This window comes from Phalacrocorax carbo, chromosome 11 (genome assembly GCF_963921805.1).
Source record: "Phalacrocorax carbo chromosome 11, bPhaCar2.1, whole genome shotgun sequence".
NCBI lineage: Eukaryota > Metazoa > Chordata > Aves > Suliformes > Phalacrocoracidae > Phalacrocorax > Phalacrocorax carbo.
The window spans coordinates 7151980-7179937 of record NC_087523.1 but is presented as its reverse complement, the minus strand read 5'-3'; the positions used below and the strand labels follow the sequence as shown (position 1 = coordinate 7179937).

General features: G+C 37.5%; 1 long non-coding RNA gene across 1 annotated transcript; it reads left to right on the top strand.

Annotated features, from left to right (window-relative positions):
• The first annotated feature begins 69 nt into the window (after nt 1–69).
• On the top strand, nt 70–24775 carry LOC135315341 (uncharacterized). Its single transcript, XR_010374790.1, has 3 exons — nt 70–389; nt 14853–15003; nt 21110–24775. It is a non-coding gene; the product is annotated as an uncharacterized LOC135315341 (long non-coding RNA).
• The last annotated feature ends 3183 nt before the right edge of the window (nt 24776–27958 follow it).

The following is a 27958-nucleotide window of genomic DNA, read 5'->3' as shown; positions in this document are numbered from 1 at the left end:
CAGCCACAGTGCAGCTGTGGGCTGTCCCCTTCCCCAGACAGCTCTGCTGGGAGGCCTGAGCCAGGGCTGACCCCCCCTTACTGTGGGAACTGCTTTTGAGTTGACGCTCTCATGCTTGGCTCCAGCCTGAACTACAGCACCAGCTGTGTCGCAGCCGGGAATGTGCCTGGCCATGGGCCCCATTGGTCCAGATGTGGACCAAGCACAGGCTGACTTCCCAGCCTCACCCCAGACCTGCCTCATCACTGCTGACTCGCCTGGCAGTCACTGAGATGTACCTGACCTTGGTCAACATCACCGGACCTGATACCGTCCCCGATTCACCGACTCGTGCAACCAGCTTGCCCCCAGACTGGGGTCCGGAGGTCAGAGCTGACTGCCACCCCCAGGTATGCCCACTCACCTTGCTCGGGGACTGCGGGATGGGGCCCTGACTGCATTGCTGCGCTCAGTTCCTCTCCCTTAGGGAGCAGCCAGCTGTGCTGTGCCCCAGCACGAAATGAAAAGTGTTCATGCAACCAGAAACAGTACCGCTCTGTTTAACCCGATAGGTCCTGCCGGTACTTTCCAATCCTGGTACATTTTAATTGTAAACCTTTTAATGTCAAAGCATGCTTGTAGGGTCCTGGGTGAGCAGATGACCTTTAATTTTAGACATGTATTATGTGTTCAGAGTTATTAAAGGAAGAAGCAAGTTCTGCTTCTAACAGCTGGAAATTTCATGCAATCAGTTTGAGTATTATAATTTTGAAGTTTTTCAGCAACATTTCCAAAGATCTGGAGGGTTTTCTTTTGTTTTTCACTTTTATGAGCTATTCTCTCTTCAATGAGGTCTACCTGATCCCAGAAGGCTTCATATGCCTTCTCCAAGGCATCTGGCTGTGTCGTCACCTTCAATTGAATCTATGACTAATTTCCAGATAAAAGAGATACCACCAACAGAAGGGGGGAGTACACCAAACCGGTGTTACCCCAGTGTACTGAACTAGTGGGCCAGGAATATTTGCATGTATGAACCTAGAACGGACAGTGTCTCCCACAATACACAGCAAAACAATTCACGTGGCGTACCACAACTCAGTGCACCAATTTGAACTCAGGTGTATGCTCTAGAAACCCCACCAGGTAACTCCAGGCTATGGCAGCGCCAGTATTGATATATACAGAATTATGAGTCTATTAGCACTTTCAGATGAGGAAGAAAGAAAAAAAAAAAAAAGAAAAGACTGGGTTTTATTAACTTAGGTTGCTTTATCTAGATTTTTCAAGTGTGGTTCAATAAACCTCCCTTCTAAATAAAGCCCATGGTACCCTAATGCATACGGTCAGGATTGATTTCCCAAAGAAAAAGAATTTAAATCAAAAAGAGTTGAGGAGGTATCATAAAGGAACCCAGAGCCTCATACTGTTGGTACACCAACAAACACAAAGGAAACAAAAGCCTTTTGAATATTTCAATGGATATTTTTGGGACTATGACTCCTGAATTCCAGTAGCTTGAAGTCAGTGAGTTTTCCAGCCCCTTTTTGGCAACAGAGTTTAGTTTGGCTAGTGAATTTGTGGGAGGTACAGGAAAGGAACTTCAAGCATTTTTTTTGTTCTGATAAGGAGTGAAGGAATGGCAGCAAAGTGGCAACTATCCTCTGTGTAGTTACAGAGCCCATTCTGTCCCCTGTGCTCAGGTACAGAACTGCTGAGGAATTTCTGTAATGAAAAATAGGCTTTGTCTTACCTGACTCTGGAAATTCTTTCAACTGGGGAATTGCAACAGTGCTATTAAAAAACAGTTTTATTGACACGACACATTTCCTAGGATAGGCCATTAATCATTTCATGTTATTGCATCAATAGTATACTTAACATCTGAGATTCAAGCAAAATCCTAATGATTCAACTACCAGAAGGAAAAATGTAACACTGAATCTACCTAAGTGGTGCTTCTGCTGTGACTGAGTAGCATATTCAGACTGATACCTATCAGCTGGATTTCTGCTGGTTAGTGTTTATTGTTATTCCTTGAAGTATTGTTTACAAAAAAGGAAGGAGGTCAGCAATGTCATCCTTATAACCTACCAACCTACTTGGAAAGAACTGCCTGGATGTACAGTCTTGCTGCGTCCTGTTCTCTCGAGTTTTCTTTCAAAATATGTGCATAAACATATTAATCATAATACTGGGCATATGTTTCAGCCCCGAGCAATACTGATTACTATGGTTCTATACCAAAATAACTTAATGAGACAGAAGCTACAGGTTTTACTACTGTGTTCTGAATAATAACCTGCCCTCATTTACATGTCACCGGGACTAGGAATCATTTTAAAATTAAAATGTACAGAGATTTTAAACCTCTAGAAAATCAATTTATTAATGTGTGATTAGCTTAATTAGTATCTGTTACTTTTGTTGGTCCTGGATGTTCCCCCAAAAGCCTTTTTTGGCAAAATAAACAAATAAATGTCATTAGCATTTTAAAGAGCAGGAGGGGAGGAAAGCAATACTGTACATGTAAAATGGAGGTTTAGGGGTGAGGAAGTTGTCACTGGTACAGAATGGAGGTTAGCACAGCTGCAGCCCCCAACCAGCAGTCAGCAGGGTGAAGCCTGGAGAGAACGAAGAAATGCCTGATAAATATACCTCCCCTCCCCCTGCAAAATCTGACCCAACTGAAGTCCTGTCACTCTTCTGATAGCCTAGGTAATTGTGTTAAGGCTTCACATAGGCACAAAGAAGCTATGGTTCTGTCCTCCTTATTTGCTCTTCCAGATCCATATTGTCTATACGAGCTTGGGCTTCACTTAATGCACTGAATTTAAAATAGCCACAGATTTTTGGTCCTCTTGTGTCCCTGTTTCAGGGTAAATCCCATATCTACTCAGCTCTATCCTGCTGCTCTGCTTGCCTCCCCATCCTGCTGAAGGCAAGCTGCCACTGTCAGACATGGGATCCATCGTCATGTCCACTAGGCTTTCCCTTCAGATTTCAAAGGTTTTGCCATGAAACCAGTTTTGTGGCAAGTGCATTAGGGGGTCTATAGAGAGCAGCTGGTTAACACAGGCAGCTAAGCCAATTGTGAATCCCATACTACTACAGTCATTACTTTCACACTACCTTAATTCAATCTAGAATTGAACAAAGAATGTAACATACACTGTAAGGGAGCAATAGAGACCTGAAAGTGACAAAGGCACGAACTGCACTAAAGCTCTTTTTCCTACCAAATTAAGCATGACTATCAATCTGCTGTGTTTTTGCAGGCTTAGTTTACAAATGCATTAGTTCAGCACACTTCTTTCAGGTTTAATAAAAGAAAAAAAAAAACAAACCACAACTCAAATGAGTAATAGTCAGTTTTGTTGTCTGATAATACACTGATGGCCTTCAGCTTTCTCAAAGGAAATTCCATTTGAATAAGGATTCAACTTGAATTGTCAGTGAAGTATTCATCCCCAAATAATTATTTCTCACATTCATTCTAAATTCTGGTTGTACTTTATCTTCCAAGACATTATGTTTTGAAGCTAGCCCCAGCTAAATCATAGAATATCCATATTAACAAAGATGTTTAATGTGAAAGTATTGTTTTCCTCACAACGTTTCATGTCACAAAAAGGTCTTCTGTAGTACCACAGGAAAAGAAGATACATCTGTGAGAAGTTTCAGAAGTATTGAAGCAAAAATAAACAGGTTTTTTTTTTCTTTTGATATTTTGGCTGAGGTTTCTAAGTTCAAGTAATTAACTTATGGTTTTCTTGTATCCTTCTGCTGCTTCTTATGTCTATGTGTCAAAATAATTTCATTAAAACACTCACAGATGATCATTTAAATGAATTTCTGAGAAGCTAATATAACTCTTGTAATGATGTAACTACGGGTTAGGTTTGGTTTTGATTCAGTGCCCAATACATTTAGTGTTTACAGAACAGGAAAAGTATCAGGTTTAATGAATGGTGCTAAGCTGGAATAAAATAAATTGAACTCACATTTTTGGACTTCTAACCTTTCATGACCTACTCCCTTTTCATTCAATATTTAAAATAAATAAACAAAATAAATACCTATCATTCCAATGAATATAAATAAATATCTTTACCCCACGATTTAAGAGAAATGGCAATCATTACAACTATTGTGTGCACGGTTGGTCATTAACAGCAGAAGTTATAGAATCTTCTGAATAGCCCTTACAAGTTAAAACAAGCTGATGAGATTAAAAAAATCACAGAAGAACATCACTGGAGCAGGCCGAGTCAAGGAAGCAGATTATCTAATTAATTTATGAGTTATCAGTCCCTTATACTTGTTAGCTGCCTAGACTAGCTTCTTCAAAGATGTCCTAAAATGAAATAAGACAGTGGATAATCAGAGGGGTAAAAAAATCTGCTTTTCATGTCAGGCAGTAGGAATAGGAAGTCAGAAATAAACAGTGGGTTTACTTTTCCTATGTATGGAAGGGAGTGGGGGTGGGGTTTTTTCAGAGATACTCTTTCAAGAATATTTTCCATAAATTAACTGATTTTGAAATCACCTATAGTTGAAAGTGCAGATATTTTTAGCTTTGTATATTAAGTATAACATTGTAGAAACCTGCAAAAAAGAAAATGGTATGTGATGCATCTGTTGAGTTTTGAAAAGGCAAACCACGAGGAAAAGGATATTTTTCTCCAGAAAAAAGATTCTGCCAGTTAGTGGAAACAGTTAAGTCCTAAGCAGGGTAATGAGCACTAATGCTACTCTAAACATTACTCTCAACATATGAAATAAATAGAAATCAATGAAAAATAGACTATGGATGAGGCATTTTCCTCCAGCACACTCCATTTATGGTGATGGCTAATTAGGAAAATCTCCAAAATGAATGCAGTTTTGTTTTCTTTAAGCGTAATGGTGGAGATAATAGGAATATTACTCAGTCTTATCAACTGATTCAGCTCCTGAAAATGAACTTTTGAGCATATGCTCATATGGTCAGAAAAGCCAATATAGATGAAGAAGAATTTTTGAACAGCATAGTAACAGTCTGGAATTACATGCTAGGACTCACACAAGTGGGTTTCCACAGCCATAATTTCAACAAATAAATTTTATAGTTTGACAGTTAATCACACAGAAACACAATCAGGATTTCCAGGAAATGTTTAAATTGTTCCACTCAGTTTTGAAGAGTGTCATTCATTTCTAATGGAAGAAGTAGGAATTTTTCTCTTTATATATGGCTGATCTCTTTGTTAAGTAAAATAAAATGGAAACAAAAGAGCTCAAATTCTACAGAAAACACTGCTTACCACAGGAAAACACAACATAAGAATGGGCCACTGATTCTGACCTATAACGTATGGGCAATGTTAGCAAAGCTTTAACCCATCATTCTTGCACTGTTTTTTTGAAAAAGTATCTCATCAATTCACCTCACGATAGTGATTTCCATTAATTGACTTGGTCTTACATCGCCTTAAATTCCTTTTAGTTTTCTGGTGTCCTAATCTATCAGCCAGGCTCCTGATATACCTCTTCTTAATAAAAATGGCACAACAGCACCCCACTCTAAGATAAAGTGATCCTTTTTTCAAAGTCCTTCGCTGTGAAAAGAAACACATCAAGTATGTGTTGTCTGCAGAAGCCTGGCCCTCAGTAAAAGCTAATTTGAACCAAGACTGGATACCCTGACAATATTTTTGAGCCCTGAAATCAATATGAAGCTGCTAAGTGCGGAGGGAGGAAATAAAGCACAGCAGTCTCTGGCTTGTTTACTGGTTTGCATGTAACACTGCGCTTTTAACTCACACACACCATGCTAAGATGTCTGTTAGGTGTGTGATCTCCCTAGGCCTCCTATAAAGACATCTGCAGAAAAGTCATAGTTTTGGCAGGCTGAATCGCATTTTGGAGCTGTCTACCTTTCTTTATTGCATATAGAGAGAACACAATGCAATCAAAATCCCAACTTCAGCGCTGGAATTAAGTGTTCATCTTAATATTTACCGCTTGTGTGTTAGCACTGCATCCATGCAGTCTGTACCAAGTTCACTGAGACTCAGCACAAACACAGGAATCTGCCACCATGAATAAGGCCAGGTGAGGATGAGGGGCTGTAATAGCAGGCTGAAAGTGTACTTAGAGGGTACCTGATGCACTGCAAATACAATCACTTGTGATACAAATGGCCTGTAACTGGAGTGTCACAGCATTAGGAACATAACAAAAATCAATACATTGTGCTCAAAAAAGAAAAGGAGGATATAGTGAAGGTGTTGTCACTGAGAAATTTTCCCTGTAGGAACAAAAGAAAACATAATCTAAAATGTGCTATAGAAATCCTAAAATGTAAAAGGAGAATATCATTGTTCGGAAAATCTTCGCCAGCATTATGGCGATGATAACAAAGTTTAAACACTGGTAGGCTTTTTTACTCATAAATCATTACAATAAATTAGATATGTCCAGTAGCTAAAATAAAATATGTTAATGTCAAAATAATCTGTCCCAAAGTCATTGTCGCCATCACCAGCTGTGGTTTTTAGAGTTAAAAAAAAAGAAAAAAATCCTGACTTTTCTTAATGGAGCACTTCAAACCTCCTTGGGTTTTCTTCATATTTCAGTGAAGATCAGGTTTATGATCAACTTGAGTTGATCATAAATATATATACTAGAAATTTCTTAAATCAGCCTTGTTTTATAACTGCTTTACCCATCTAGTTCTACAAAATAGATATTTGGAAGTGAACTTTCACCTGCCTTTTTCTTTCAAAGTAGAGCACATATAAAGCTGGTATGACTTGGCAAGTTTTGACTCTCTCTGCACAAATCTTTCTTTGTTATAGGAAGAATGCACAGTGCATGTCCAAATTATTCCCGCATGTTTAACAGCATTTCCTGGAAAACTGTACTGGAAAAAAATAAAAAAGACAACGACCTTGGATAAGTCTTTTTACATAATCCCCCTTTTTGTTCTTCTTTTGGTTTTGCTCCTGAGCCTGTAGTCGGCTGTATATTTATATTTATTTATATTTAGTGCTTCCACCAGGAAACGGAGAGCGTGCTCCAATCTGTATTTATATAGGACCCATACCCTTTTTATAATTCAAGCTGTTTTCGTACATCCTTCTCCAGCTAGAGCAACGCTGGTGAAATAATTACCACCTTCAGTCTCTTGCAGTAGTTAGAGGTTACTGCCTCCTCCAATCTCTCAGTGGAGCCACTTGTATAAGTAATTCCTAACCTGTTTCAGTTCCAATCAGTTTGATTAGCAAAGTTCTACTAAGTATGCCCTATTTGTTAACCTGGATCACGTAGTTAAGTATACCGATAAGGAAATCCAGCAGATTAGAAAAAGGATTACCTTCTACAGGGAATACTGACACGAGGAGGAAGAAGGGCTGGGGGAGCAGCAACTGCTTCAAGCTGTTATGACTCCAGACAGAAGAATATATCTGCATCAAGTTAGCCTGAATGCTCAATAAAATATATATACTGGTTTATACTTTATACCAGAACAAATCTGACTTGTATCAGCTGCAGGAGAATAGACAACACCTGAGATAGCATTAAGTTAGTTTTTCACAAACAGATGATACTTGATCTAGCATAACCTTTTCTGAGACAAATTTACTCTTTCAAAAATGTTAATAAATACGACCTGGCAGAGAACATTCATATGAGTTCAGCTGAATGTCGTATCTGGACTCAGCATTTCTGGTCTGTGCTCACTGAAAGCACAGTTAATATCCCACGGAAGTGCAATCTGAGTCCTTCAAAACAGACAAAAGTGCACCCATTTCAAAATCACAAAAAGAAAATTAAAAAAATGAATTTTTTCTATTTGACTAGAAATACAGCAGGGAAACGAAAGCAAATAATCAATTTCTCAGGCTTTGTAGATGTATTCAAATGATGCAGAGATTTAGAGGATATATGACAAAAAAGGTAGAGAGTAACGCTGTTCTGTAGAAATTACCTCCAAGTTAGGTGACAATCAAGCTCTACCCGGGCAGAAGTATTTTAAACACTTCTACTCATTACTATGCACAAATTTTTTCTTTCCTCAAGGTCAGGTATATGCTTTTTTTAATTTCTGTATTAAATATTATGTGAGTTTTCTATTGCACCTACAACTTTTATTGGCATATAGTTACTTATAATTAGCAACATAAATAATGGTTTTGATGCTAAGATTGTGAATAATGTAGAATTGTTTACTGTAGCTAGTGTGACTTTTGTTTCTTTACAGTATTCTGATTTACTCTGTATTTTTTTTCAGACCTCTTAGCATAAGAGTAAGCAATTTTACACCATACCTATGTCATGTTTTGTTGAATCCCCATCAAGATGCTAGTGCCCCGCAGCACCTGGAAATCTGCACTGATCTTCTGCAACACTAGTTTCAGCTATTCAAGACTAAAATTGATTTTTCTCAAACTGGCATGTAAAGGTACAAAGTGTACCCAGTGATCCATAGCTCAAATGAGTGTAACAATACCAGCATCAGTGGTTGAAGCAGCAGAAACTTTTTAAGTCTTTGCAAGCAACAGTGCAAGAAAAAACGTACAGTAGTGAAGAATTTATTTTGTAAAGTTCCAGGCAGTCAAGTTGTTTTACTGCTGCTGGAGGCTATTGTCAAAGTTACTAAGTAAATGGTAGAAATATTTTTCTTTATTTGGAAAAAGCTGGGATACAGTGGTACAGCTTTGCTGTGCTGGTTTTGGCTGGGATGGAGTTAATTTATTTCCACAGTAGCTAGTGTGGGGCTGTGGTTTGGATTTGTCCTGGAAACAGCGTTGATAACACAGGGATGTTTGCATCATTGCTGGGCAGGGCTTGCCCAGAGCCAAGGCCTTTTCTGCCCCTCACCCACCCCACCAGCGAGGGGCTGGGGGGGGCACAAGGGGTTGGGAGGGGACACGGCTGGGACCCCAGCGATGTCCCACACCATATGGCGCCATGCTCAGCACACAGAGCTGGGGGAGAAAGGAGAAAGGGTGGGATGTTCAGAGTGATGGCGTTTGTCTTCCCAAGTCACCGTTAGGCGTGATGGGGATGGCTGAGCACCCGCCTGCCCACGGGAAGGAGGGAATGAATTCCTTGCTTTGCTTTCCTTGCACGTGCGGCTTTTGCTTTGCTTATTAAACTGTCTTTATCTCAGCTCATGGGTTTTCTCTCTTTTACCCTTCCAATTCTCTCCCTTATCCCACCATGGGGGAGTGAGCAGGGGCTGTGTGGGGCTTTGTTGCTGGCTGGGGTTAAACATGACAGCTTTTTATAGTAAACCTAACATAAACAGAGAAAAAACTATTCCAAAATGCAGATTTTATCACTGCACAATTCACCTAATTTTATAGTTCACTGTGAAAGGCTCAGATCCTCTTTTCTGAATACTGAAACAGGAGGGAAGGCATTGGAGTCTCTCCTTTCTCTCCCCCACCACATAATTCTGTCTGTAAGTTTACTGAAGGCAAAGCAAGTAGAAGTTAAAATATGCCTTTAAACGCAAAGACCAATCAAGTGCTGCACTTGCTCAGCCCGCATTAGTAATTCCCTGGCAACTCGTGCACTTCCCTAATGTAGCAGAGCAGTACATATGTCTTGGAAGGGACATGCCCAGGAAGCAGTGTCACCAGTGCCGACAGATTCCTTGCTACTCTGTTATGCCGTGATGCTTCCCTAGTACATGATCCCATAGAGAATGTCCATCCTCAGATGTGATTTCACCTGAAGAGTCCCTGACCTATTAGTTAAGAAAAAAGTTAGGCTTAGAGTTAGAACACCATTTAACACATCTGTGACTTGTTCTGGCCTTTCACATTTTCTCTGAAGTGCGTATGAACAAAAACATTTTTACTACTACTCAGTCCTGAAATAAAAACCTGAATATTACAAACAGTTCACATTTCTACTTGTACTGGTTCCTGCAGAGTCTGGGGATTCAAAAAGTCTCTGTATTTAATTCTCATTAGATGTCCATAAATGAAGGAGAATTTTCACATGCCCAGGGAGAGGTGGCACATAGGTGAATAAAAGACTTTAGATATTATAACAGCTGAAAGTAGAGATCTTTATAGTTACAAGTGAAAAGTGACCTTTGTGGTTTTAGTTCCTATTTTTTTCCCATTGAATGTGATCTTTCTGTCATTTTTTCTCATACTGGCAATTAAGGATTGTAAAAACTTAGGGCCTGACTTTATAGAATAGCTTTCAGAAGGTCATTCAATGTGAACAGGTGCTGCAGGTCCTTGGTGTTATTGAAATTCAAGAGCAAACAAGCATATCTGAGATGTATCAGGTCCTAAACAATTTTCCAACATGCAGAAAAGGACTTGGTGGTCCCAGTAGTCAAGAGTTGAACATGAGTCAGTAGTGTGCTCTTGAAGCAAAGAAAGCAAATGCATCCTTAGCTGTATTTACAAAAGCATAGCCAAAAATGTAAGAGAAACGATTTTTCTCTTTATTTGGCTCTTGCAAGATTGCATCAGGAGTACTGTGCCCAGTTTGGGGCTTCCCAGTACAAGAGAGACATGGATGAACTAGAGATAGTCCAGGAGGAAGCCATCAAGATCATAAGGAAGAAGGAGCATGATGTACATAGAGAGAACTGGGTTATTCAGCCTTAAGAACAGAATGACAAGGGGAGGATCTTAACATTATCTTCAGCTGCCTAACAGGAGGGTATAGAGATGATGGAGTCAGACTCTTTTTGGAGGTATATAGTAGTTGGATGAAAGGCAACAGACACCAGATGCAACACGGGAAATTCCATTCAGATACTGGGAAAAATAAACTCCACAATGACAGTGGTCAAATTTTGGAACAGGGCCCTGAGAGTCTGTGAAATCTCTGTCCCTAGAGATATTAAAAACTTGACAAGTCATGGCCCTACTCTAAGTGTACCCTGCTTTGGGCAGGGCTGGGACCAGGTGATTTTCAGTGGTGCCTTCAAACCTATGTTAGTCTATGATCCTATAGTATCATCTTGACTTGGTATCTCTGGACCTGCTAAATGTAGGAGAAATTCCATGGAGTGCTAGGGCATCTGGGAGTAGCCAGAAATTCCACTGTGGTCATGGAATATCTTGATGCTAGCAGGTTCGCTTGATATCATTAAGCTGAGGTAGATAAAATGGAAATTAATAAAAGTATTTCATTACTAAATTACAAGTTAGAGAAACAATGATCCCCTCTTCCCCTTTCACTGTGCTACATAGATAAATATCAAAATGTGTCTTCTTCCTTCTGCATTCGATTAAGTGGCAGATGCCACCCTATCTTCCGTGTTCAGTAACAGATCTTGTATGCTCAAAACTGTGGTTAAAAAATTCTAAGAGTGCCAATGGAAAATTTGTACCAAACCTGAGGAAATCAATGTCATTCTGACAGATGTATGAAAACTATATAAACTGAACATGACTTTGAAGGCTCAGGTTATTCCAACACCAAGTTTGTGCTCTTCTGACAAAATAGGATGGAAAAGAAATGAGCTTTAGTAAAACACAAAGACTATTTCAGCTAAGATTTTCATTCTTTAAAACTTTAATGGCACATGTATCTTTTAAAGAACAGATTATGCTAATTATATCTCTTGCTTGCAGTAACTTATCTTTTTAAATAATGCAACTTCTGATAATCACAATTTCAACGTAACTGTTGAGGGAAATAGCTGCAGTTGTGGATATCATTCCCAGAGAGCTTCAGGCTATAATGCCTAAGAGTTTTCTAATTCTATTCACAGAAAGTATAAATCAGGATTAGATTTCAGTAATTTGCCCATACTCCAACAGCGATTAGCACAGTCTGCCATACGTACCACGATCTTCAGAAAAAGTTCATACAAGTGACTGCACAGACACAGGCATCAATTCTGTCATGGTTCCCTGGCACAGAGCAAAGAGTGAATTGTCACTGTGCTGGGGAGCATTGCTTCGAAACAGGACCTCTCAGGGCAATAACATATCCAGATGTTCCTTTATCTCAAATGCAGAGATATTAATAGACTATCTAATTTTTACTAAAAGGAGAGCTAGTAACACAGTCTTACTTTTAATTTATGGTTCGTTAGGTCTATTTCTTAATGTGATTAATGACATATCACTACTCAAAGCATGGGACATTCATCAGCAGAACTGCATGCCCTTAAAACAGGTGTTGAGGGAATTTGAGAATGTTACAATGCAAAGTTTTACTATTTCTATAATAGTCTAAAAAGACAAATTACCAAAGACCAAAAAACATTACAATCTTGAAATAGGAATTAATTTTTGTGTCTTTATTTTGACATATTTTTCTCTAAAGTTGCAAGGCTTTCATAAATGTGCATGTGGAGGGTATATGACTATAAATGTAACTATGGACGTAGAAAAGCTAGGGAATAAGAAAGAATTCAAATTTCAAATTTTCCAGTGCAGAATATGAGACAACAGGAAAATTGAACCTTTCTTAAAGTTAGAAACTAGTTTTGGTCAAGATTTGTCCTTCTTAATGGAGGAAACATGTTTTGAATTTTTATTATTGGGAGAAGAAAATAAGAGATACCGGAAAAGGAAAGAGAACTTAGAATATAACTATATAGAAGTCACAATTATGTAGAATACTGACCTAGAGCACATTCGACATATAATACAAAAATAACACAACTGACTTCTAAGCATCTCTGTAATTAGAGCATGAAAGACCAGTTCTCCAAATTAGTTATTTATTGCACAAAATAACTAAGGAAATGTCTGTCCACAGAGGACTGAAAAGTAGACCAGATAAGCCAAAGACCCTGAGGACAAAAGCCATCAAAATTCTCAGAGAAATAGAAAACAACCTAAAAAGTAGATAGAGGCAGTGAGTCTCATTCATTAAAATGTTACGAAAGTTATTAAATGAATTAATTATTTAGAAATAACTGAAGTAGGTATTATTAATTAAAAATTAATTATAATTTTTCTAACACCTGTGCACCTAAAAGCATTTTTATCAGATATCATATTTTAATATTTATGTTTCTTGTTTTACCACGAGTCATCAGTGACTTTTGCTTTTCTGCTGAGTTGTCTTCATTTTTTATTTTATCTTTTTTCTCTTTCCCAATCCTGATTGTCCATCTTCCCTTGTTATATCTTCTCTTTCATGTATATTGTAAATTCTCTGGAGTAAAAACTTGTTTCTTTGTTACAGGTCTGTAGAGAGCCCTGCATAACCCAGCCATGATCTACAAATAGGAGCTTTAAGTGATAGATTACAAATAAATTAATAAAAGGATGTTGATTGCACTTACATCCTTACAGAAAGAGATTATTAATGGATTTAAAACACTGATTTTATTAATTTAGAAAAATAACAAAGGATAATCCTGTTGGTAAGCAAATCTTTAAAAAAATATTTCAACATAATCTGCTGAAGTTATCACCAGAAAAACCTCCCGGTTCTGCCTTTGAAGGCAGAGCATATTCTGAAAGAAGAAAAAAAGAAAAAAAATGTAATAAGATGTACTGTCTGTCAAAAGGGGCCACTGAATTATGCAGTGCCTTAGTGTCCTGACCACCGTGGAAGACTGAAGACTGACTCTTTGGAATTTACAGTAAAAAGACATTGTGAAGTTTGACCCTAAATAAACATTTTTCATGGGTCCAATTAAATCAGAACTGGCTATTATAAAAATGTAAATTCATACCAGAATGTAACATCTTTTGTTTTTTAATCATTGAGGGGCTGGTGAAGAAGTGCTACTATCAAATATTAATAATTCCAGTCTGAAAATTCTCACCTGAATGATGACTTATAGCTATCGTTTCGATTCAGGTTATGCCAGGAGCCAGAGCCTGCCTGGGCCCTAGGCAGATCCAGGACTAGGAGGAACACAGAAGTAGCTCAGATCTGCCCACCTTTCAACTTCATTAGACTGGACTCTTGATCAGCTAAGGGTCTTGATCTCCACACAGTCACTCTTACTTGTAAAACAAAGAACATAATTTTTAATACATCTGCAATTTAATTCAATACATCACAAACTGCTTTCAGAACATTGGTGAGAAGCAAAACTAGCCAACATACCACAATTTTCCATGTGCTTTTGTCTACCATTTAAGAATACTTTGACTTCCTGGATTCCTAACACAGTTCTGCCCCAGGAAAAAAAGATCTAAAATTTATAAACGGTGAAATAATAACGACAGGCATCAAAATGAAGACTTTGAAGTGCAAACGTAGCTACACCGCTACTGTCTTTGTGGACTATGTCAGGGAGAGACTTGATCTCTGAGCTACTTAGTACGGTGAAAGTCATGCTAGGGCTAGCTTTTTCCAAATCACATTAGTGTCACAGACCAACACAGCGGGTGGTTTTCTTTGTAGCATGATGCATGCTGGACGACCTTGATTGCTGTGCAAGAATGTTTGCAAATGACTGATACTACACCAAGATAGTATTGGAAAGGATCTCAAATAAGACATTTTACTTTTCATATCATGTTCTTACTTCTGTTTATTTCTAAACCTGACTTCTAAATTCATCCTCTTAAGTATTTCTAAAATTATGGTATTGCAAAGTGGTAATTGCTAAAACTTTTCACGGTTTGTTTTACCTCCTTAACAATTGTACTTACCAAAATGAATTTTCATCCTTATTCTCACCCCTACCTTTGAGCATTCTTCTCCTCTTTAAAAATCAACAATGTGCTAATAATAGGTATTTCACACAAGAAGTGTTAAGTGGTCTTTTACAAATGATATTTTATGGCAATGGATTATTGATAACATGCCAGCCATCAGAATATGCTTTAACACATAAGTGGAAGTGGAAGACTACCTTTTTGAGTAATTATTAATATGAACTTTGTATTTAATTTTTTGCATATTTAACTTTATATTTCCATTTTCAGATATTAGAATCCTTCAGTATCTGTAAAATCAGAATAAACCTGTACCTGTTTTAGACTGAATCAAAACAAAAATGGAATCAACCAGGAGAAGTATCATCAGATTCTGCCTTTCACTGGTTGACCAGACCTCTTAATGCACACTTCTACCCAGGCAAGGCCAGAGCTGAAGTTACATCTGTCTCTCAGGGAAGTCCTATTTGCCCAGTTTTCCAGTTTTGTCTGGCTGGAACCCAAAATCTGTTGCTTTCCAAGCCACGCAACTGGAGGTTGAACATCACTGTGAGCTTTTCAAAAAGATAAGCCCTGAAGTTTGTCAATTTTATTTGAAAAAAAAAACCCCACGACTTAACGCACTAATGCTTGCCTACTGTTGCTCACCATCAGCGTGCCTTTCTGGACAATGACAACCACAGTAGAGCACTGTGTCATATTGCTTGGAAAAACAGAATTCTAAGCAAATTAACAAAGGAGAAACAATCATTTTTGTTGACATTAAGTCTATTGCCCAGCTTTCACCTATTCAAGCAGTCATACTCATGCACAGAAAAATAAAAGAATAATTGGCACAATTTATCTACGTTTTTGCACACGATAAAAGTCACTTTTCTTCATCATTGGGAAAAAACTTCTACCAACAGAATTTGGGTCTATTTTCTTCCTCTCCTGATTAACTGTCTTTAACTGTTTTTAGCAGTCATCACATTATTTGTCCTGGTCAACTTCTGACCAACATACTATCTTAGAAGTATTCAGGTATCTTGTTTTTAATTTTTGTTTCTAAGCTATAATATTTACTTGTCCTCTTTCTGTGATTGCCCCTTGGATTACAGTGTCTTGTCAAGTTTTTCTCTGACACTACATGAGAAGTACTGTAGACACAGCACTGTTTCGGCCTGCTAAACATCTGTGCCATGAAAAGATATTGCCTGGGAAATGAAGTAGGCATGAATTGGTTTTTACATCCCCATAAAAAACAAATATGAAATAAATCAAATTATTGTTTAATATACTTAATTATCTTTTAATGTGTCTCAAGTCACATAGCATATGTCCTGTAAAAAGCACTTGGTTTGGTCCTCTGAACATGTCATGTATATGCTAATGATGAGAGATGGCACAACAAGTTCGTGCCAGAGTCAGAATCCACTGGAAAAAAATGAGTTCAAAAATAGAGTCCTACTCTAAAAACTGTGTTTGTACAGGCATATTTGATTTTGAAAAGGGTGCATTCATTAGAATTTCCTTTCTCTGAATACAGTAAAAAATACATTTTGCTGATTAATATTTATCATAGAATTATTGAGGTTGGAAGGCACCTCCTGAGCTCAGCTACTCCAAACCCCCTGCCCAAAGTAGGGTCACCTAGAGCAGGCTGCCAAGGGCCTTGGTCCAGTTTAGTTTTGATTATGTGCACGAACGCATATTTCACAGCCCATCTGGGCAAACCTGTCAAAACTTGACCACCTTAACTGCAAAGAAGTTTTCTTCTTATGTTTAACCTGGATTCCCTGTACCATCATCTGTGCCCTTTACTGCACACCCTGTCACTGGGCACCACTCACATCTGATTGTATTTTTCAAAGGGACTTAATTCTAATAATGGTTCATACAGCAAAAACCTGTAAATGCATTTAAAGTAAAAAAAAAGTATTTGCAGTTCTGGAAAAAAGCAAAAGGTACCACTTACTCCAAAGCGTGTCTTCTCCACAACTGAATTCCTGTTTTTCGTGAACACTGGACCCTCAGAATGTGATAAAGCACTTTTCAGTAATAAATTTAACAGTAAAAAAGACTTTGAAAACTAAAAGAAATAGCAGTTTATTTGTAAATAATTTATTTGCTTGGCTCTAAACAAAAATGTGGCATAATCCAAATTATTTTGTGGCCTAATAACACTGAGATCAGCAAATTTCTGTTACAGGAGTGCAAAGTCATTAAAATCTAGATTATGGGTATCACTAACTATATATACTTTTACTTCAGCTATATATACTTGCACTCACAGATTTCTATATCTACACATTTGATGTCATGTATTCAGTTGGGTAACATTTGCATTTACTAAGCTCTCCATTTTTTACAAGCCTGATATAAGGAACCTGTTAAACGTCTACAGAATGTTCACCTTTCACAGTGCATAATAAAGTCAAACACACTCTTACAGCTACTTCACTGCAAACATACTGGCAAAGAAATGAAATCTTTACAGGAGTGAACTCATCTGAAGGTGGTGATTGAAAGCATTTTCACATCTCAGGAAAGGAGCATTTTAACATTGCTCATCACAGCCATCCTGTCAGGCCTTCATGTGTTCCAGATATCACCTTCGGTATGGCATCTTCAAGCATCGGAGCAAACTTTTGCCATTGATTCTACTGTAAAATTAGATTAATGCATTGCACTCATGGGTTGTTTTATTCAAATGATCATTTTTGCTTGCTTCTTGCTATTCACTAGGAAATAACCAGCTCCATATGACTCATCATGTTGTGGGAGTTCAATGCCAAGCCTGCTTGCACACAAAAGAAAATTACATAATTATACTAAATTTTGCAAATCGAAAACTTCTTTGTAATTGCCTTAAGATTATTTTATATTCCATTTTCAGAAGATGCTTCCCTGTGTAGCTGTTTAGCAGGAACATTTATTATAAAAGTTAATTACGGTTTCTTAAGGAATTAAACAGTGGGTTTTGGTTCTTTTGTTGTTTTTTTTTTTTTAACAAAGAATATCTCTGTTACACACATTTCTGAATTTTGGGGTTATGTTTTGGGTTTGCCCACATTATTGACGATCTGATTAAGGAAATGTCATTTTTTTACTGTACATATGTCTGATCTGTACTTCATATTTTATTGAAAACACATACTATTGGGAAAAAAAACCAAACCAAAACAAATGAGCACTGTTTTTCTTAACAGTCTCTGAACTAATTTTAACTTAAGGAAAATATTTAAAAATTAATAAGGAATGGAAAAATTATTGAAACATTTTAAATAACATGTTATTTAAACATACAGATGAAAGCAGAGAGGACCTTCAAAACACCACTTCATTGTAGGAAAGAAGGGCCAGGGAGAAAATGGATTAAAAAATGAAGCTTTTCCACTTTCAGACATTTATTTTTGTGGGTCTTTCTTGAGTCCAACACTGCCAATCCAGCAACGAGCAGCTATTTCTGACATGTTACTTCCTGATTTAACTACAGATTGTCACTTTAATCTCTAGAGAATGTTATTGTTTAGGAAGATGAGAAGGGGAGAAAGAAACCAAGAAAATAACTTCTAATTATTGTTATGTCAATTTGGAGACTGACTGGAAGCATCAAAAATCTATCCCTATTTCTTACAATATAGTAGAACCAAAAAAAGTCTCAACTTCTTGAACCTCAGCTCTGTCTGGTTCCTTAATATGCCAGTTTCACTAAAAAGGATTTCTAGACTGCAGGGAAATGGGGATAGGTAATAAAGGACTGCTCATAATTTAACGATAACCGGTCACAGAGTTCTGTTTAGCCAATTCTAATGCTTCAGAAAATTGGATTTTGATGAGGTTTCTGCACCTTAATTTCCTCTCCCTGTGCATTTCCTACAAAGGACTATTATGTGAAATACTGACTGAAAGCTAGCCCACACTCTGCTTACTTCAAGATGTTTTATTGCCTTTGTGACCGTTAGGCACCCTGCTTATATTTACCACTTACTAACAGGATGAGACAGAAAGTAAAATACATTCTGTAACTCACTGATATTTCCCCCATCTTTGGAAGTTTCCTCTGCCTGCCTTTGAATGTTCGGCAAAGCAGCTCTCTTTATTTCTTAGTTTTCCCCTTTACCTCCATACGCTGAAAGCGGAGAACAGGAACAAAATTCTTAGCCTAATACTGTGTACGTGACAAAACATTTCCTTTCCCTCTTCTTTGGGGACAACTTTGAGACACATTTCATAGCTGCTTGACAGATCCACAACTCCTCCTGCCCGTATCCTGGCTGAATTCCAGTCTCATAATTACATTCCACCTACCTAAAATTCTCCCTTTAGTTCAAGTGGGATAGTGTGCCATTTTCTGAGCTCTGTCACTTTGCTTATAAACTCCCACTGAAACTAAAGAGAAAGGCAGGCAGGATTTGGTTCACTGGTCTGAAAACATTATATACAATGAACCAATTGTTCAGTAAAGTTAGTGAAACTATTTCCATAGGCCTAGGCTGGAATACTGAATCAAAAGCTGTTGCTGACCGATTAACATACTGATCTGTGACAGCATTTAAGCTCCTGTTCTGCTTGATTCAAAGTGGTGTGGAACGAAAAACCTTTTGATATGGAATCTGGAACTCATAAGCCAATGCCCAATATAAACTTTGTAATACTGTTCCCCCTCTCTGAAAACAATTAAGTGGCACCATTTTTATTTCAGTGGGGAATTAGAAGTTTCCAAAACTGTTTTCCAGGAAAGAGGAAAGAGGAATGTCAGTCACTACTGGAATTGGCTTTTCAGGTCCTAATCTAAACCTCACTGTTAGATGAGACAAATGACTTAAATTTTCTAGAAGTTCTAGACTTTCCTTTCTTTATTAACACCTTCCAGTCATCTGAGTATTCACTTGTACTTGAAAAATATTACTAAACTTTTGCAACGCTCTAACTCCTGACTACTAAATACTCGTGAAACCTAAAGGAAGAACAACCAGTTCAGACAGTAGAAGGACTGACATTTGCAAGATAAAAGCAGTTTAACATGAGTTAAATATGAACTACTAACTAGTAAGGTATTAAAAACTTCCAAGATCTTTTGGTATTTAAAAATTAAAGCCAGAAGAGAAGAATAATTATTAGGAGGAATAAAGGTGGCATCTTGATGCATATGAGAAGAGTGGCTCTAACTATGGATACCAGAAACTGATCTTAGAGAAAGAAAAATCATCAGGACATTAATAAAAGGAGAAAAATTACATGAGGTAGAGTTAAGACAGACAGCCAAAGAAAGTTAAAAATGAGGACAGTAGAAGAGAAGATAAATTGACATCATCTCTTCCTTAGGCTTTCAATTAATTCTTTTCCTTTAGCTTATGGCAGAATCATGTATTCAGCATTTTCTTTTCTCTATTATATTCATCATAGTAAAGTTTATGGTGTTTAGATTTGCTACTAAGTTGACAGAGGGATCTTGTCAGTAATTTGCTTTGGTTGCTCAGTGATTGCCAGTCTGTTGTGATATATATTCACACAGAACATATTTGTTTGCCTACTGAGTAGGAGGAACGGAAAGAGGGGAAAAAGTCGGTGTGGACATGGTGACCTCCACTGCAAATTTTACAGACTGACTTAGCGGTTGCTGTGAATTTGTGTGACTCTTAGGCTCTTCTAGAAACAGTGTGATAGACCTGACGGCTATACACAGCACGCACCCAAATGACACATTTTCCCCTTTGTATCAGTGGCATCCTCCTAAGAAATCACTTTGAAACATGCTGAGTGCTGAGTGTAGAGCTGGCTTGATCTGATGGCTAATAACATGAAATTGGGAGCCAGAAAAGCCTCTCTCAATTTTTCCCTTCCTCTGCCAACTCTTACGCCTTCGGGAAAGTCACTTAACTTCACTAAGGACCTCCCGTACCTCCAAGGAGAAAAAAAAAAAAAGCTTTCCAAACCAGATTCAGAGTCTCAGCAACTTTACAAGATGAAGACAAGATTCTTGTCTACTACTTTGAAAATGTAAAAGCTAACAAAAGCTGGATATCTGGGGATTTATGTACATTAACAAAATGAGCAAAATGCATGCTACAGTCATTTGTGTGTGTGTGTGTGTGTGTGTGTGTAAACAGTTATCTTTCTACTGCAAAAGCACAGAGCGCCAAATTCTGATCTTAGGGACATGTTATCAGTACAAGGCCAAAGACACAAGGACAATTACAATATTTATCAGTGGTCGCTGAGTATATACCATACAAAATTGCATCTACAATTAGTAGTTAGTAAATACATTATGTTAGAAGTTAGAGAAACCAAACGTTTTCTGTCAAGCTGGAATTAAGAATTGTCATTAGACTTTGTCCTGTAGACATTTTTGCAGTTCCTCTCATAGTTGTTCTGTGTGGCAGGACTGGCAAAACCTCCTAGACACTACGGAACCTCCTAAAGTACTTGCTTTTCAGTTATTAATAACATTTGCATCTGCTGGGCCTGACCTTCCCTGATCATTTTCTGTGATTTTGTCTAGTACTTATGTTTTAGCTTTTCCTTTTGAATTATTGCAGATGTTTGCTGGTTGTATGCAAACTGCAACTGCCTTTCAAACAAGCTACACATTTATCAGAAAACGCACTGGACATCAGAAGAGAATTTCACTAGCAGCAGGTTTTCCAGATGATGAAGAGACAGAATGCTATGAAAACCTAATTTACTTTTTGTGTGAGGTAGAAGGGTTATATTCCTCTGGGCCTTTATTCCTGTGCATGCCCCTTTGCAAATGAAACACACCGCACAAGTACTGTATGAAGAAAAGCATCATGAATACTAAGTTAGTCTTGAGTTGCACAGGAATATAAAATGCATTGGTTCTAGTTAAAATCGATTTTGCCTTGGAAATGAGTATTGGATTCACTTTCTCACTCTCCCCAAAACACTTAGATGGAAAATACCACTGTAGCTGCTGTGTATTAAAGTGGTAAATATACAACCAAGCAATCCAGAAACCTTGCTGGTTGGTTCAATAACAGTCTATTTCATTGTTTGATTGTACAAAGGGCTACAACCTCTAGAATGAATTCACAGAGTTAATCTGTGTTGCTTCAAAAAATGAACAACTCCTCTCCCCCCTCCCTCCAGTACTAACAAGATATAATTGGAGCAGAGTAGTTTCCAGATGTTTGGAGTCACCAGTTACTATGGCATTATCAAAAGAAAGGAAAAGAAGAAATGGAAGAGGAGCACTCGTTAAATCCATCCCATTTATGTTCTCGAGCAGAATTAAAAAAATGTTTTTCATTTTTCCTTTTCAAAAAAAGTTCAGGAAGGAAAGGGGCTACATGAAATTGTAGAATCAAAATTTTGTGTACTGCTGTAACACATGCAGCAGCTGCTGGATTCTTTATGCTTCCCTTTATATCAAGTTAAAATAAATTACTAATCTAAAATGTTTTAATAATTACTGACTTCAGGTAAAGATACTGATGAGTATTGATGAGATTAGGTACACTGATAGAACCCAACTTTCACAATCTTTTGAAGGCCCAAATGACTGAATATCTTAATGCTGCAGAATTAATTCAAATACTTTTCACATGGGAAAGTCAAGGAACTATAGGACTTGACAAAGATTTTCAAGGTTTCCGTATGGACTTCTTCACAGTCTGTATGTAACTGAAATGTACAACCAGTTTCTGCTATATTGTAAAATAGTAACATTTAAAGAAGGGATATTGATGGTACTGATTCTTGTCACCTAAAAGGGCAGAATGGGTCAATCTGGGGCTGTAAAATTTATTTTTATATGCATCTCCTCAGTACTTCTTAGGCAGCACCAATTGTACCCCTTAGCAACAGATTTTCACAAAAGTAGAAGAGATATCATTGGATTGATTAAGACTGATATTATTGATCTATTATGATTTGATCAATTGAGAAGGATAAGCAAATCATAACTTCCTTTGCTTTACTTTCACAGAATCACAGACTGGTGGGGGTTGGAAGGGACCTCTGGAGCTCACCCCGTCCCACCCCTGCATGAGCAGGCACCCCCAGAGCAGGGGCACAGGGCCGCGTCCAGGCGGGGGGTGAATGTCCCCAGGGAAGGGACCCCACAGCCTCCCTGGGCAGCCTGTGCCCCTGCTCGGGCACCCGCACAGGGAAGGGTTTTTTCTCATGTTTAAGTGGAACCTCCCGTGTTCCAACTTGTGCCCATTGCCCCCTGGCCTGTCATTGGGCACCACTGAAAGGAGTTTGGCCCCATCCTCTTGACACCCACCCTTTAGATATTTATAAGCATTGATGAGATCCCCCCTCAGCCTTCTCTTCTCCAGGCTGAACAAACCCAGGTCTCTCAGCCTTTCCTCATAAGAGAGGTGCTTCAGTCCCCTGATCATTTTCACAGCTTATGTTGTTATATTCTAATGATATAGATATACTTAAGGTATAGACTGAACATATTGCCTAGGCATTTTGCTTCAATATCAAGTAACTTTCCACCTGACTTGGCAATAAAGTTAATTTGGCTTTGCAGTGCCAGGTTACAGATCAAAAAATACTGTGGTAGATTGATACTATCTCACTCAGCTGATTCAAAATTGCTCTAAACATTTGACTAATTATTTGGCACTGGCCATTTTCTTTCCTTGCTTGTGCCTGTAGAGGTTAGTCTGATAGATGTAAAACCATGTAAACTTGTACTGCTGGATATTGCAATAATTGATAGATCTGGTATTGTTACTGTGGAAACAGAGCCTGAATCAGAGGGGAAAAAAAAGTGCTTCTACTAGGCACAATTTTCTAACATTTTCATTACTTTAATTTTAAGACTCTGGGGCAGGCAAAATAGCCCTGAAATTTAATGCAAATAATAAACAAAAAAAGAATTACCACATTCAGTTAATGAACAAGGGAGACTAAAGGTCATATAGAAACCAATATGAACTGAAAGACCTTATTTGCCCAAGTCTCTGTGCAGCCACAGGGTGACTCATTAGATATTCAGAGATGGGAAAACCTACAGAGGTAGCCCTGAACTGAGGTGACTTTTTGCCTAGGCTACTTTAGGTAAATAAATAGCCACCAGAGTTCACCAGTAGTGCTCATCAGAGGCCTAAGATATATCTGTGAGATCACAGAGGTCTTGGACAGGCATAAAGGAGAAGAGATATGCCTGAGATATCTCAGGCTTGGAATATATATTGTTAATGAAAACATTTAGTGAAAATTTTCTGTAAAGCTGCCTAGGTGCGAGTTGTGAAACATAAGTAAAGAACTAAAAGAAAATTAAGGCATGGGAAGTGAGGAAAAAATGAACTTAAAAGATGCAAATTGAAACAGAGTTGTGTATGGAACTAGGGCACAAAGCTTGGAAAGAACATTCTCCAGCCTAAGAAACCTCCTGCCTACTGCCAAATACTGCAGAGAGAAAACACCCACTGTGTTGGTGAACACAGTGTACTACAGCACTAGTACATTGATGGCACTGGTGTGCATTAACACAGCAGGTGCTGTGCAGTGAAGGAACTAAATATTCTAAGAGTCTTCACTCAGCAGAATCTGTTGCTTCTCCAACTCCCAGCTGTTTTTCTCTTTCACTGTGGATGTTGTAGGAGTGCACAATCTGGATTAAAGTACAGCAAAAGTCCTTACCTTTCTATTGTAATTCCTTTTTTTTTTTAAATTCTTTGTGCGACTTCTGCAAATCCACCCGCTATTTCTCTTTGTTGTATGAATCACAGATGTTTGCCTTTCATGATTAACTTAATATTTTCTTGAATTTTCATGCAAACTGTTACGAACTGAGAATACTCTTCTGTTCAGTTTTATGCTTTTGCACTAGGTACAGGCATTTTTATATTATGTCACAGCACACTTTTACTATTATCCCCATTTACCTTTTTACCTAATCAAACTGCAGCTAATACCTATAACAAAACACTTATTCATTTCTGTATCCTTTTGAGGTACTTTTGATTCTTTATGTGAAATGCCACATTTTGCATATCTGTACCAAACCCTTGCGTAGTTGAATTCTGAGCTTCAGAAATTTATACTGTATGAAATGTCATTCTTCAGGGTTGAATACATTCTGATAAAATACATAGATATCTTTTCCCAACTCCCCAAAATACATCCTTTTCCCTGAAAAATCTCCAAAGCTTTCTGTAAATTACTCACTTTATGGTTCTATATACTCTTTCAACATAAAGAAAAGCACTTGTTCAAACTAAGAATTAGCTGTCTGTTATCATTCTTTTCTCTCCCTGGATCTCAGACATATGCACACAGACCCATACAGCCTTCAACACTTTTTAAAATGAAACCAATTTGTCTGCTATTCTGATGCAAGGTATATCAGGAGAATAATGCTTCCAAGAAATCTGGGTGAAACTGCATGCGAGATGTACAAGATTTGCTTCCTCAAGATTAGATTTTCTATTTGGTAGATTTATAGTTTCTCAAAATGACCTGGCACAGAAATTATCACTTTGCTTTGCCTAGTTGAGCATGGTGAATAGTGTCTCTTGTATAATTCTCCTGGGGAAAGATACAGAGGTAATGAGACATATTCATGTACATAAAGTATATCCAGTTAATATGGATTCACTATTACAAGAAATAAAATCCTAAATGCTCCTGCATTAAAAACACATCTATGCAAGCCCCACATAGGGCAGCAAGAGACCTCATAAAGAATAAGACAGTCATCTAATAATGGAAAGAAAGAAGAGATATTGGGGGGGTGGGAATTGGGATGACCATAAACTAATACTTGCAAGTTCTGCTTTGGTCCTTACACATACCTAGCTTATTGTGTCTATCATTACAACACCTGAGTGCTTTCAGTCGTCCTCTAGGACATTTTTAGAGCCTCCTAAATTCACATGTAAAATAAATGATTGAACTACAGTTAAATTGAAAGGTTAAAGTGTAGTCTTTAAAGCAACTGAAAATTGATAAAAATCATTGCTGTTCAGCACTTTCTCAATCTATGAATTTACTTCACAACCAGATTTATTTCTCATACACACTTGCAAACACTTTAAAAATATTCTTCCCTTACAGAATAAAATCTAAAATCTGCCCTCCATAGTTCACTCTTGACTTTAAGAATTCCTAAGCCTAGGACAACAGACGTCTTCCATTTGGGAAGGCATTAATGTGCTTGTCCCACTTGCACTTAGAATGTTGTAAATCTAAACCAGAGATTTTAATCCTTTGTATTTTTCTGATGCCAAGTCTAATCATCAATCACTACTCTAACTTTTGCTTTTATTCTGCAAGTCGAACAATTTAAGGATATTGGACCTGGAAGTTTGGGTCTACACATGCATTAACTTTGTGAATAATGGCACTTGTGTAACTGATGACATGTACTGTACCTTTTGAGAAGTGTGTAGAATCAATTTTCTTAGCATGCTTAGTCTGTGGAGGAGAAGGCAGAGTATGTCTTCTGTGGATTTTGCCTGCCCAAAACGTATCAGGCAGAACTCATGTTAGTTTCTGTTTTTGAAAATATGAGTGCAGTTTGACTCAATAATACTATTGTACAGAAGTAATGTAAAATAGAGATTATCATAAGATGTTCATTTTAAACCTCACTGACTATATGAAGAGAACATATTATTGAGAGAAAGCAGAATTTCATTTTGTGTGTTGAGTTGCAATCTGGACATAATGAATCTTTACCTGTTTAATTAGTAACAGCCTCATACCGTAATGATATCAGGAAGAGCCTGTATATAGGCACACCAAATATATTATTCTCCTTTTAGTTATTAAACAGAGGCTGGCTTGGATTTTAATCCATTTTGCAAGAGTTTCACTCTAGAACATGATCCAGAGCTAACTTATTGCAGGAACTTAAGCTGTACCGTAACTACATCCGTTATTGGAAGGCAGACTTAATTGTCACCCCTTCTTGGCATCAACTGTTTGAAGAGCTGTGGTACATAGGGAGAGACAGACAAGTGTCTTAAAAACATTACACTTGAAAGAGCAGCACATGGGATTAAATATCAGATTGATCATTGTGCTTTAAGAAAGAGCTCAGAGAAACCAAGAACCCGTTACTTTTTACTCATCTGCTTCCAACTTGTTTTTACTCTTTGTCACTTGTTAATGTTTCTTATAGAATGGAAAGTCTGACGTGATCGCGCCATTTTCATAACATTAAAGGGAAACACTAAAATGAATGTTTCTCCTTGAAAGTTCATTGTGTTCCACTTAACTACTGCTTAACTACTAAAGGATGTACTTTAAGATACTTTTTTGGATAGGTTTTTAATAAAAGCCAAACAGTACAAATCTAGAACATTTGAAAGAACATTTAGAGAACTTTTTAACTGAGGTTTCCAGTACCACCTTCGCCTGGCTGAGCTAAAAGCCTAAAAGTGATTTTAATAATCCTAATGTGACACTTTTACCCCTTACTAATTATGAAAGAATAAACCTGGAGGAAAAAATCCCCACAACTTTTTCATGTGTCCATGTGTGTTAATTTCTTAATATGTAATAACTAACTCCCTTACAAGATTGTGTATTGAGTACATCTGTTTGAACTTGACTTCAATCAAGCTATAATTGGGGCAAAACATCCTTTTCAAAGTCACTTACCTTGTCCTAAAAGTGATAAATTATAGAAGGACAGACAAGCAGAACAAAGACAAGAAGTCTTCAGAAGAAATTGCCAGACACTGGTCCTATACATTTATATAAGAGCAGCTCATGTAGCACTAATATGGAATTCACAGCTAAATCTCAGATTTAAAAGAGGTCACATACCACATGACAGATTTCTTGTAGAACAATCTTGATAATTTATTAATCAAGATGGTATCAACTAGGATATGACAGTGGGGAAGGCAAGTAGAAACAGAGCAGGATGGGGAAAGATGTGGTAGAATTGCAATATACTGTACAGTTGTTAGAACAGGAGAACATTATTAGTAGGAGCCAAAATTTAAAGTGAGAACAAAAAGCAGATAAAATAATATAACAAGGGAAGCCAATAAGATAACATCAAGTCTGTACAATAATTACAGTGACAAAAAACAGGAGTGGAAGCAAAAAGTGCTACAGTTGGAAAATACAGTGCAAAAGATAAAGAATAAAGTGAACTATAGAACTGTAATTGAAGGGCACAGCAATAAGCACAGAGATGTGGAGAGAGCGTAACATACATTTAGGACAAAACATCAGCATAGAAGCACTTGAGGAAATCTTCAGTAGTTCAGATGCAGGAAAAGGAAAGATATGTCGCTGACATAACATTTTTGAATGAAGTCTAAAAGGAGAGGAATATGCAGTAAAAAAATTAGATATTTGCAGGATCTAAACAAAGATGAATAAACAATGTACTCTGTATAAACAACAGAGAGTTATGTTACAAAACAGGAAACTGAACAGTGATTTGC